A 13,505-nucleotide genomic window follows, 5' to 3' on the forward strand; every position below is an offset into this window, starting at 1 on the left:
TTTAAAAGCTCTTCAAGCACTTTCAATGTATAGCCAACGTTGAGAATGGCTGATCTAAAGCCGTGGTTCTCGGCCGGGCACGGTGGCTCACGCCTGTAATCCCAACACTTTGGGAGGCTGAGGTGGACAGATCAGCTGAGCCTAAGAGTTCAAGACTGGCCTGGCCAACATGGCGATACACCGTCTCTACAAAATATACAAAAATTAGCCTGGTGCGGTGGCACACCCCTGTAGCCCCAGCTACCCAGGAGGTGAGGTTGCGGTGAGTCGAGGTGCCACTGCCTGGACAACAGAGCGAGACTCTGTCTCAAAAAAATAAATAAATAAATAAAGCCATGGTTCTCAAACTTCAGCATGCATCAGTAGCACCTGGAGGGCTTGTTACAATATGAATGGTGGGGACCCACTCCCAGAATTCCTGATTCAGGAGGACTGAGGTGGAGCTCCATCATGTGCAGTTCTAACAGTTTCTCAGGTGCTGCTAGGGCTGCTGATCCCAGGACCACAGTGTGAGAACCATTCAAAGAAGCGAGGCAGGAGATGTTTGAGAAAGACCCAGCTGTAGGAGTCAGGGGGCAGGGCCTACAGGTAGATAAAAGGTGGTAATTCTGGGAAACTTGCAGGATTAGAGGTAAGGAGGACAGGAGCAGGGAAGAATTCAATATGGCACTAGAGGGTAGGCATCCCTGGAGTGTGTATACCCTAGCAACTGGAAGCCGTTCTTGGTAGGGCGAGGTAGCTCATGTCTGTAATCCCAGTGCTTTGCGGGGCTGAGGAGAGAGGATTGCTCGAGCCCGGGAGTTTGAGGCTGCAGTGAGTTATGACTGTACCACTGCCCTCCAGTTTCAGTGACAGGAAGGAAGGAAGGGACGGAGGAAGAGGAAGGGAAGACGGGAGGTGTGGGTCATTTTTGCCAGAAGTCCAATCAAGTAGCCAGGAACAGAGACACCCATCTGAAAGAAGATCCATCCTTGGGCTGTGTCCCCATCCCTGGAGGCCAGAGACAAGCCTGTCCCTGAAAGACAAGGACACAGAGAACCCAGCATGGATCCAGTCATTGGACAGGGGCAGAAGAAGGGGACGAGGCATCAGGAAGAAGGAGAGGCAGAGTTGGTAGAACCCCGCTGGCAGGCAGATGTTGGGGCCAGCAGGAAAGGAGCTGTAAAGTTTGGAGTCCCCAAAACTCATTGAGGGGAATTCCAATCACCATCCATTGAGACTTTGATTAGGGGCTCAGGAGCCGGCATAATTAACCCATCTGCCCCTCCTCTTCCAGTCTAGGTGGTCTAGATTTGATAACACTGCTGGGGGAGGGAATGCAAAGGGGGCAATGTGGAGGTGAAAGCGATGTGGTGGGAGGGATCTGGAAAGAGTAAGTGTGTGGGCAGAATGCTACTACAGCCCAAAGGTGCTCACCCCCGGTGTACATGCCCCATATAATCCCCTCCACTTGAGTGTGGGCAGGACCCGTGACATTATGAGATGCCATTCCCATCATTAGGGGACTGATTGGTTGCCTTTGAGTCAACCAAACAGGAGATTATCCTGGGTGAGTCTGACCTAATCAAGCGAGCCCTTAAAAAACACAGAGACTTTTCTGTTGGCTTCAGAGATGAAGCAAACAGCCACGGTGTGAACTGCTTGTGGGAAGGAACAGCCTCTAGGAGAGGAGGGGCCACAGCCCTACAACCACAAAAAACTGAATTCTGCCAAAATTCAGTGAGCTGGAAAAAGAACTCCAAGCCTGGGATGATATCCAGACCCAACTGACACCTTGATTTCATCCTGGTGAACCCTGAGCAGAGGATCTGGTTGTGCTGTGCCCAGAATTCTGACCAAGGTAAAGTATAAGATAGTAAATGTGTGAAGCTTCTAAGTTCATATATAATATATATTATATATCATAGTCATATGTATATGATTTATTATTTGTTATAAGGAATTGGCTCACATGATTATAGAGGCCGAGAAATCCTAAGAACCGCAGTTGGCAAGATGGAGACCCAGGAGAGCCAACAGTATAAGTTCCAGGTGAGTCCAAAGTCCTGAGAACTAGGAGAACCAATGGCGTAAGTTCCAGTTGGAAAGTCAGCAGGCTGCTGATGTTTCAGCTCAATTCCAAAGGCAGGAAGACTGATGTCAGCTCAAGCAGTCAGGCAGCAGGAGCTCCCTCTTACTCAGCCTTTGTGTTCTATTTAAGGCTTCAACTGATTGGACAAGGCCCACCTGTACTGAAGGGTAATCTGCTTCACTCAGTGTACAGTGCAAATGTGATCTCATCCAAAATCACCCTCACACACACCCAGAATGTCTGACAAAATGTCTGGGCACCCTGTGGCCCAGTCAAATGGACAAATAACATTAACTGTCACTCCAGTCCACCAAGGAAAACTTCCTCAGTCTGTCACCATTTTAATATATTTTTACAAACTTTTATTTATTTATTTATTTATTTTGAGATGGAGTTTCACTCTTGTTGCCCAGGCTGGAGTGCAATGGTGCGATCTCGGCTCACTGCAACCTCTGCCTCCTGGGTTCAAGTGATTCTCCTGCCTCAGCCTCCCGAGTAGCTGGGATTACAGGCATGCACCACCACATCCGGCTAATTTTGTGTTTTTAGTAGAGACAGGGTTTCTCCATGTTGGTCAGGCTGGTCTCGAACTCCCGACCTCAGGTGATCCGCCCACCTCGGCCTCCCAAAGTGCTGGGATTACAGGCATGAGCCACCACACCCGGCCTTTTACAAACTTTTAAAACTTGCTAGCATGTGGAAGATGGACGCCCACTGACTGACTACATCCAGAAAGAGTCCAGTCTGCCTTTGGTCCTGTGCTTGAGGGGAGGTATCTAAGTTTCCTCTTTCTTTTAAGCTGTTGACAAATCTCATTGCACTTTTTTTTCAAAAAAGTTGTGGCATACCCCCAACCCCGAAAAAAATTGCTAGCATGAAAAGAACAGTTGGGCCACATTCCCTTTGTAGTTTTTTTGGGGGGGGGTTTGGTTGTTTTTGAGACAGGATCTCACTCTGTCACCCAGGCTGGAGTGCAGTGGTGCGATCACAGCTTACTGCAGCCTCGACCTCCTGGGCTCAAGTGATTCTCCCATCTCAGTTTCCTGAGTAACTGGAACCACAGGCATGCACCACCACTTGGGACCACAGGGATGCACCACCACTCCTGGCTAATTTTTGTAGACCATGTTGCCCAGGCTTGTCTTGAACTCCTAGTCTCAAGGGATCCTCCCATCTCAGCCTCCCAAAGTGCTGGGATTATAGGCATGAGCCACTGCGCCCAGCCTGGAGAGTGATCTTGGATGAGATTCACATTTGCACTGTAGAGTGAGTGAAGCAAATTGCCCTCTCTACTGTGAGTAGGACTCGTCCAATCAGTTGAAGGTTACTGAAGGCCAGATACTCCTGGCCTCTAACGATCTGCCTGCCTCCACCCCACAAAGTGCTGGGATTATAGGCATGAGCTACCACATCCGGACACTTTGTAGTTATTTGTGTGACTTCAATGAAGCGGGGATTGGCCAAAGAGAACTCAGTGTCCTGGAGGAAGGCCTTTAATATTACTTTCTAGCATAATGAAGTGGCTGTTCTATTTTAAGAGTTTATGAAGTTCACTGCAAGGTTTTCAGGTACCTGAATTCCAACCCCAGACTTCTGGGGCCCCCTGCACTCCCTGAGATCGGGGAAGCACAGCAGCTCCTTATTCCAAGGAAGGGCAGGGTCCCTGCTCTGAGAGCCCCCAGGCGCCTCTGCCCACCTGTTACAGCACTCATTATAGTCTGATGTAGGGTGGGCTTATGTCCTTCCATAGGCTTCATGCTCTTCCAGGGCAGGAATCATGTCTTCAGTGTTCTGGGTTTTCCTGAGCACTTAGCAGTGGGCACTTGCAATCCTCCAATGTTGGTTAAGTGCATGCACTATTAATAGCATTCCAGGCTGGGCACGGTGGCTCACACCTGTAATCCCAGCACTTTGGGAGGCCGAGGCAGGCAGATCACTTGAGGTCAGGAGTTCAAGACCAGCCTGACCAACATGGTGAAACTCTGTCTCTACTAAAAATACAAAAATTAGCTACTCGGAAGGCTGAGGCACAAGAATCGCTTGAACCCGGGAGGTGGAGGTTACAGTGAACCGAGATCACGCCACGGCAGTCCAGCTCTGGGCGACAGAGTGAGGCTCTGTTTAAAAAAAAAAAAAAAACAAAAAAACAAAAAACAAAACAAAAAAAAACACAAGCATTCCAATAGCAACTTTCCATTGCATAGCGATTCATTCCCCAAGTGTGTTCTTCAGACCAACATTCACATCTGCTGGGAACTTGTTAGAAATGCAGATATGGCCAGGCGCAGTGGCTCATGCCTGTAATCCCAGCACTTTGGGAGGCCAAGGCAGGCAGACCACTTGAGCCCAGGAGTTCCAGACCAGCCTGGCCAACATAGTGAAACCCCATCTCTACAAAAAAATACAAAAATTAGCCGGGTGTGGTGGCATGTGCCTGTCGTCCCAGCTACTCGGGAGGCTGAGGCAGGAGAATCGCTTGAACCTGGGAGGCGGAGGTTGCAGTGAGCTGAATCACGCCACTGCACTCCAGCCTGGCGACAGAGCGAGACTCCGTCTCAAAAAAAAAAAAAAAAAAAAGCGGATACTTGGGCCTCCCTCACACCTGCTGAATCAGAAGCTCAATGACTGGGGCCCAGCAACCTGGGTTCCATAACCCCTCCGGAAGGTTCTGATGTGTGTGCAAGTCAGAGAGTCACTGCTCTAGCCTAATGGTTTGTATTTTGGGTCAATCAGCCCCTTCATAATTCTCAGGTCTCTTCCCCCCAATTTTTTGGTAGTTGTTTTATTTCGTATTTTGCACTGAATTCTGCAAAGTCATATAAGTAATATTGTGCCTGCTCACATTTGTACTAATTGAGATCCATGTTTCAGTGAATCATCATAGCTTCAATGTGTTGAACAAATACTGTATACCAAGCCTAGTACTGAATACAGAAGTTACCTTGCCCTCAAATCCACCCTGTGAGAGAGGTAATGCTAGCCCCAGTTCTCAGAGGCAGAATCCGAACACAGCTGTTTAAGTGACGTGTGTATGTTCCCATAGCAGGTCATGCTGCACTTGCAACTCAAAATCACCCTCACACAAACCCAGAATGTCTGACCAAATGTCTGAGCACCCTGTGACCTAGTCAAGTGGATAAATAACATTAACCATCACACCAGTCCACCAAGGGAAAACATCCTCAGTCTGTCACCATTTTAATATATTTTTACAAACTTTTAAAAATTGCTAGGAGGTGGAAGATGGACACACCCTGTCTGACTGCAATATCCAGAAAGAGTCCAGTCTGCCTTTGGTCCTGTGCTTGAGGGGAGGTATCTAAGTTTCCTCTTTCTTTTAAGCTGTTGACAAATCTCATTGCACTTTTTTTTCAATAAAGTTGTGGCATTCCCCCCGCCCCCCCAACAAAAAATTGCTAGCATGAAAGAACAGTTAGGACACATTCCCTTTGTATTTTTGGGGGTGGTTGTTTGTTTGAGACAGGATCTTACTCTCTCACCCAGGCTGGAGTGTCTTGCTTCAAAGTTGGTGTTTGTGACCCCAGACTAAATAGTCTTGGAACCTTAGACTCTGTCTTACAATAGGCACCAATCTTTTAGGGCATCCAAGTATTTTGCAACAAAAAGCAGCTTGATGGAGCTAGCACGAAGTGCCACCAGTCAAGCTTGGAAGAGCAACAAATGGGTTCTTCTTGCTGAATTGTTTAACCACAAAATGTGTTTGTCCTGCAAGCTTATTTGCAAAGCGTACTCTTTTGTTCTGGGGGAAGACCCACGCCTCTTTAAGGAACAGAGCAGACCATGCCAAAAGCACTTCAAGGCCTTCCTTATCGGTGTCAATCTGGCACCCTGTGAAAGCTGCGGGGCCTTTCTACTCTGCTCCAAGCTCCCTGCTCTATCCAGCTGGTCCTGGAATTGGCTTTCTCTGTCTGCCTTCGTGTCACCCTCTCCCACCTGAACTCCCTCCCCAGAGCCTTCCAAGCCCACCCTTCTCTTCCACTCTAACCTCCACAGCATTTCAGGCCTCATTGACCATCTCTCTGACATTGGGTGTGGCACCATGATCATGTTTGGGGGTCCCTAAGCAAACCCTGACACATACATGGGCCATTCCGCCTCCTGCCTCCTAGTCCCCACTGATAGACATTGTCACCCAATGCCTGAGCACCATGAAAGTTGAGGGAAAGAGGAAGAACTGCATCTTCCTCCTCCTCAGAGATCTCCGCTGGGGACTGGCTGATTCCTTTGGGGCCTTAAAACATTTCCATTTGCAGAACGCCTCTAATAAATGGAGAAGTAAAGCTATAAATCCTTACCGTATTATTTTCAGAGCAAGAAAGATGGTTACAGATGGGTGGCAGATGGGTAGCGATGGATGGAATCAGTTGATGGATAGTAAGAATAGGTCCTGTAGAAATAAAACACAAGCATTTGTGTATTAATTACTGTATTAAGTCTGTTTAGACTGCTATGACAAAGTAGCATAGACAGGGTGGCTTAAACAACAACGATTTCTTATCCAACAGTCCTGGAGGCCGGAAGTCCAAGATCAAGATGTGAGCAGAGCTGGTTCCTACTGGGACCTCTCCTTGGCCTGTAGATGCTGTCTTCTCCTTGTGTCCTCACATGGTGGTCCCTCTATGTGCGTCTGTGTCCTCATCTACTCTTCTTATAAGAATTCTAGTCATATTGGTTTAGGGCCCACCCTAGTGATTTCATTCTATCTTAATTGCCTCTTTGGAGATCCTATTCCCAAATACATTCACATTCTGAAGTACCAGGGCTTAGGGCTTCAACGTATGCATTTGTGGGGGGAGCATAATTCAGTCCATAACACTTGCCCATTGCTGAGTAACAAACTGCCACAAACGCAGTGGCTTAAAACAACACACATTTGTTATCTCAGAATCTCCATGGGTTGGGAATTTGAGCTCAGCTTAACTGTGCCTTTTGCTCAGGGTTTCACAAGGCTGTAGTCAATGTGTCAGCAGAACTGCATTCTCATCTAGAGGCTTGGATGGAAAAGAATCCACCATCAAGATCCCTCAGGCTGGGTGTGGTGACTCATGCCTGTAATCCCAACACTTTGGGAGGCCGAGGCAGGAGGATCCCTTGAGCCCATGAGTTTGCAATCAGCCTGGGCAACATAGTGAGACCCCATCCCTAGAAAAAATTTAAAAATTTGAAAAATTAGCCAGGTATGATGATGTACACCTGTAATCCAAGCTACTCAGGAGGCTAAGGTGGGAGGATCACTTGGGCCCTGGAGGCCGAGGCTGCAGTAAGCTGTGACTGCACCACTGCAGTCCTGCTTGGATAACAGAGTGAGACTCTGTCTCCAAAAAAAAAAAAATGGTTTCATGAGTCAGGGCACTGGCTTCTTGCAGGCTGCTGGCTGGGGGGCGGTCCTGAGGGGGCTGCCCTTGGTTCCTTGCCCCATGGCTGCTTGCTTCTTCAAGAGTGTGCATCAGGGAACCTCGTCATTGGAGTGGCATCCCATCTCCTCTGCCATATTCTCCTGGTTAGAAGCAAAACAGGCCGGGCACGGTGGCTCACATCTGTGATCTCAGCACTTTGGGAGGCCAAGGTGGGTGGATCACTTGAGGTCAGGAGTTCGAGACCAGCCTGGCCAACATGGTGAAACCCTGTCTCTACTAAAAATACAAAAAAATTAGCCAAGCGTGGTGGCACACGCCTTTAGTCCCAGCTACTTGGGAGGCTGAGGCAGGAGAATCTCTTGAACCCAGGAGGCAGAGGCTGCAGTGAGCAGAGATCACTCCACTGCACTCCAGCCTGGGTGAGACAGAGCGAGACTCTGTCAAAAAAAAAAAAAAAAAAAAGAAGCAAAACATAGGTCCTACCCACACTTAAGAGGCCAGAAGGCCAGAATCCCACAAAAGAACAGGGATCATGAAGACCCCGCCACCTCCCCCCGCCCCGCCAAAAGCAAAGTTTGTTCCACACACTTTAGGGGTGGGAGAAATGAGAGAAAAAATAGTAATAGAAAGCCAGCAGCACAGGGTAAACTTTGCCCCTTCACAAGTTTGCCTGAGGTTGGGCCACATTCACTCATCCAATCCCCAAAGTTATCTGTTTAGACCATCCACCCCAACAACCTGGAGCAGTCACTGTTTTGCAAGAGCTTTAGATGAAGACTGTAATGAAACATAACCAAGGGAAAGATTGGTTTTAAGTATCACTTACTCATCTTCCTCCACCTGCAATTTTCAGCCCCAAAATAACTTGGAGGAAAAAAAAAATCCTGGATTATTTACATTTGCTCTCTATTTTTAACCACTCTTCTATTTAAAACATTTAATATCTTCTGAAGCCCCATTAGAGCCTATTTAACCTGTAGCAAGATATCGTATTTATTTTTGCAGCTATTTTCATCTGCTTAGGGAACTTTTTGTTTTCATCTGAGCTTTCAGAAGGAAGTTAAGCAAGGTCAACAGGCCTGGCTGACTTGTCAACTGGTTGTGCTGGGTTCTTAATCATAAAATGGAGCTAAATTCAGAGCAACTTATCATGCATCTCTTTTTATGTGGCTCAGTTTTTCCATTACTTGAAGTTCCCAGACATTAATAAACCTAAATGCACTATTTTTGGTGGGAATGAATGCATTATGCTTTTCAGAGTTGATGTTTTTTACATAACTAAATCATGTTGGCAACAGGGAGGAGAAACCACCCTTTGTAGGGCATATAGCAATTGGATTTTTTCCTACTGATCTGGAGCTGTTGAAGCAGGGAATGGGGGAGGGGGAAGAAAGGGGAATTCGGCACAGGGAAAATACACCCACAGATTCTGTTCACTATTTTTACTTGATATTTTTTGTGCTACAGGTTGCTTTTGCAACCACTAAGCAAACATTTTCAAGAGGCTTTAATGAAAAAGATGTGTTTGGAAGAAAGCAAAATGACTCTACAAGACTCTAACAGAAAATAAACTTGTAATTCTTTGAGCTGTACTTAGGATAAACATTTGATCCTAGAGACAATCTAGTCACGTGAAACCAAAAGCCTGTAGTCTCAGCTACTAGGGAGGCTGAGGCAGAAGTATCACTTGAACCCGGGAGGCAGAGGTTGCAGTGAGCCGAGACTGCGCCACTGCACTCCAGCTTGGGCGACAGAGCAAGACTCCGTCTCAAAAATAAATAAATAAATAAAATAAAGACAAAAATCCAACCTAGCCCAAGGCTGGTGCAGTAGACACTGCAACAGAATATAAAATGAGTGATTAAAACTCAACAAGAACCATTCAGGAGACCCATGAGCTGGAATATTCTGTTTTACCCTCTTCCTTCTCTTCCGACCCCACCACGCCTTTGCCCTCCAAGGGTTACTTTTGCTGCACGTTACTTTATTCTTTTTCAACCAGCTTTGGCACAAAAATGTAGTGCTTAAGTGTTTAATATTACATTATTCATATTTCCCTCTTAATGTGTTCTAATTCCACCCTTCAATGTTGGACAAAGACATACAAATTGTATTTCTACACTTTGATTTGGCTTGACAGGTTCTTGTAGCTAACAGCCACTGACCAGAATTTCTGTAGAAGGTAGAATCCATAGATCGATACAGCTTTCAATATGTTCCAAATCTGGTATTGCTTATCCTTTTTCTATAAGCTAAGCTGTTATCATTTACTGCCTCTATGAAGGAAGAAAACAGTTATTTGCCCAATGAAGCACAAGCAATCAACATCCTGGTTTCAATATAGATGGCTGAGGAACCAGTGCCGGGAAATGTGTGAGGGGACTGAACCTACACTAATATGTATATTTGCAGTAGGTTCTGATTTCAGGTGTTCCTTTTTGCTACTTCTGAAATAAAAACTTGGCCAAACATCAAGTAGAAGGGTCTTTTGTGCTTCTGCAGTCCAGTGGGGAAATGGTTTCTGGTTATTTTTCATGTACTAAATTAATTTTATTTTGAAAAAAGTTTTACGAAAGTTTTTCCTGTGTTTTTTTTAGTTGAGATGAAATTCACATAACTAAATTAGCCACTTTAATGTGTTCAATTCAGTGGCATTTAGCACATTTACAGACTTGTGCAACTTTCACTTCTGTCTAGATCCAAAACATTTTCACCAGCCTCCCAAAAAGCCCCATACCCATTCAATAGTCACTCCCCATCCCATCGCCTTCTTCCAGCCCCTGGTAACCACTAATCTACTTTCTGTCTCTATGAATTTACCTATTCTGGACATTTCATATAAATGAAATCATGTGATATGTGATCTTTTGTGTCTGGCTTCTTTCACTCGGCATAATGCTTTTGAGGTTCTTCCACATTGTAGCATGTGTCAGTAATTCATTAAATTTATTTTTAAATGAAAATAATATTTAAGGGCACTTTCCTGTGTTCAACTATTTATTGATCACCTGTGTGCAAGGCACTGTACTATACATAGCATGATGTAAAGGTTGGCATTCTCTGTGAAATAACTGTAGGACACAAGCATGAGTCTCCTGCCTGCAGCACCCCACTCCCATGCCTCAGTCTCTGACATAAAACTACTAGAGGTGGCTGGTTCCCAGAGTAGCCAAATCCCTGTGACTCATAGGCTTTTCCACCCTCCCTTCTCCCCTTCTTAGACAAGATCCGTTTCCCCCAAGACCACACAAGCCATTTTAGAATTGTCGTTTGAACTCATGATATGTCAATGAACAGAAAGCATAGCACTGTGACTGTCATAAAGAGTCGGCCCTCAGGAGAGGCCCAGCTTGCAGGGTAGAAACGCAAAATGCAGACAGCAGTGGTAACTGATGACACAGACTACATGGCTTCCTCCAGTACAGAGGGTGGCCCCCAAGGCTCAGGGCTGTGAAAGGTCCCGGAGGCCTCACCGAAGCAGTGAGACTTGGAGGAAGGGGCGGGAGGGGAGACTTGGAGAGGCAGGGTGATGGCCTTCATGGACAAAGGGAAGATTTTAACAAAGACTTGGCCGCGAGAATACACGTGGCCTTTTTAAAAAACGAGACACAGACCATTTTGTTTAGAAAGATTTGTTTGGAAACGAGCATGCAGCGATGTCAACGTTGGTTCACTTGAAAGGGAAGCAAACGGGAAAATAACATCCCACTTTCCTTCAGCCCCCGCCCACAACCCCCGCCTTGTACCTGATCTTCTCCAGCCCAGGAGCAACCATAGTAGACCACTGAGACGTCTCCCCGCGTCTTTCCATCATATCTTTTTTCCCAGCCAGCCCTAACGGAACCCAGGTGGTTCCTTCAACGGGTCCCACGCGGCGCGGGGCGGAGGGAGGGGGACTAACTCTGGGCATTCTGTCTCTCCGTAGTTTGCTTCCCATCATGCCCCTCTCCCAAGGTCCTGTCATGGCCGCCCTCTCAAAGCAGTTTTCCATTATGCCCCTCTCCGGAGGGAGTTTCCCACCATGGCCGCGTCCCAAAACAGTTTCCAGTCGGCCGGGCGCGGTGGCTCACGCCTGTAATCCCAGCACTTTGGGAGGCCGAGGGGGGCGGATCACGAGGTCAGGAGATGGAGACCATCCTGGCTAACACGGTGAAACCCCGTCTCTACTAAAAAATAAATAAATAAATAAATAAAATCAGCTGGGCGTGTTGGTGCACGCTTGTAATCCCAGCTTCTCGGGAGGCTGAGGCAGGAGAATGGCGTGAACCCGGGAGGCGGAGCTTGCAGTGAGCCGAGATCGCGCCACTGCACTCCAGCCTGGGCGACAGAGCGAGACTCCGTCTCAAAAAGTAAATAAATAAATAAAAATAAAAATAAAACAGTTTCCAGTCATGCCCCCTTCTCAAAGAAGTTTCCCGTCATATCTCTCTTCCTTGCCCCTCCCCACTCTTCCTTCATTTATTTATTTATTTATTTATTTATTTAAGACAGGGTCTTGCTCTGTCGCCCAGGCTAGAGTGCATTGGGGAGAATGTGGCTCACTGCAGTTTCAATCTCCGAGTTCAAGCGATCCTCCCACCTCAGCCTCCCTAGTAGCTGGGACGACAGGGCATGCCACCATGCCCGGCTAATTTTTGTAGTTTTTGTAGAGACAGGGTTTCACTATGTCAGCCAGGCTGGTCTGGAACTCCTGGGTTCAAGTGATCTGCCCACTTCGGCCTCCCAAAGTGCTGGGATTGCAGGGCGAGTCATGGAGCCCGGCCCCTCCCCACTCTTCAAAACCCTCGGCTCCAGCTCTGAAGCAGAGCTCCTCCCTCGTTTGTATCCTCACTTAGTGTATCATACTCTTGGAATAACTACTCAACCAATTAAAGAAAGGACATTTTTCCCCACCCAGGTATACCTTGGGCATCACAAATGATGCGGGGACATCATGGACCTTACAACTCAGCCAGGCAGAAGGAGGTGTAAAGTGAAAGCCTCAGCTGGGATACGAGGCAGGATGTGCTAAGTTCCCCATGGTTGGTAGAGGCCCCAGGCGCTCCCTGATATTCAGAAAAGACAGGAATAGCTGAGTGCCACTGGAAAAGCAGGCGGGAAGTGAAGTAGGTGGGGAGGAGCAGGAGATTGTTACAGTTGCAGGAGCGACCCGAGAGAACAAAGACACCACGGTTAAAGCTGGCTAAAGGCAGAGGCGATTCAGAGACTGTCAGAATAATCCAGTTATGGGGAAAGAGGTCCTGAGCAGGGGCAGTGGAGCTGGAAGGAAAGGGCAGGTGATAACGGGTGGCAAAGGCAGGAGGAACTGGATGGGAAGCTTGTGGGGACTTGTTGGGGTTGGTGGGGAGGAGAAGTAGTTACAGAAGGTTTCAAGGCTAAGGTTTGGGTAACTTGGAGAAGGTTGTCTATCTGACAAAAGATGGAAATTCAGTAACGGGGACAGAGTTTCCTTGTTGGGTGAAGGGTGAGATCTGGGCCACATCATCACTAGGAGTCCACAGATACAGCCCCAAGCCCCTAGGGTGGAGTCGCACTCCTTCCACAGAGGAAAAGGAGACAGCAACAGGACACACAGAAGAATCATAACCTGCTACTAGGCATGACGTGGGACCCCCTGTCACATTTGTTTATGGAACACTTAGCTCTTTGGGGCTCCCAGGGACTAAAGTGTGTGCCTCAAAACACACCCTAAAGGCCGGGTGCGGTGGCTCACGCCTGTAATCCCAGCACTTTGGGAGGCCGAGGCGGGCAGATCACGAGATCAGGAGATCGACAACATCCTGGCTAACATGGTGAAACCCCGTCTCTACTAAAAATACAAAAAGTTAGCCGGGCGTGGTGGCAAGTGCCTGTAGTCCCAGCTACTCGGGAGGCTGAGGCAGGAGAATCACTTGAACCCGCGAGGCAGAGGTTGCAGTGAGCCTAGATCGTGCCAATGCACTCCAGCCTGGGCGACAGAACGAGACTCTGTCTCAAAAAAAGAAAAAGCAAAAAAAAACACACCCTAAGATGCTGCCTGTTTCTCTAAACAGGCTAAATGATGCATTAGCTTCAGC

General features: G+C 47.4%; 1 long non-coding RNA gene across 1 annotated transcript in view; it reads right to left on the reverse strand.

The window, feature by feature from the left end:
* The window catches only part of LOC129052885 (uncharacterized), a 102,904-nt gene extending 91,619 nt beyond the window's left edge, over positions 1-11,285 (reverse strand). The window contains exons 1-2 of the long non-coding RNA XR_008518010.2: positions 11,196-11,285; positions 6,388-6,479 (exon numbers count right to left, since the gene is read on the reverse strand). This is a non-coding gene — a long non-coding RNA (uncharacterized LOC129052885). The remainder of the gene's footprint in view (positions 1-6,387; positions 6,480-11,195) is intronic.
* Between the last annotated feature and the right edge of the window lie 2,220 nt (positions 11,286-13,505).

The sequence above is a fragment of the Pongo abelii genome, chromosome X (assembly GCF_028885655.2).
Source record: "Pongo abelii isolate AG06213 chromosome X, NHGRI_mPonAbe1-v2.0_pri, whole genome shotgun sequence".
Classification (NCBI taxonomy): domain Eukaryota; kingdom Metazoa; phylum Chordata; class Mammalia; order Primates; family Hominidae; genus Pongo; species Pongo abelii.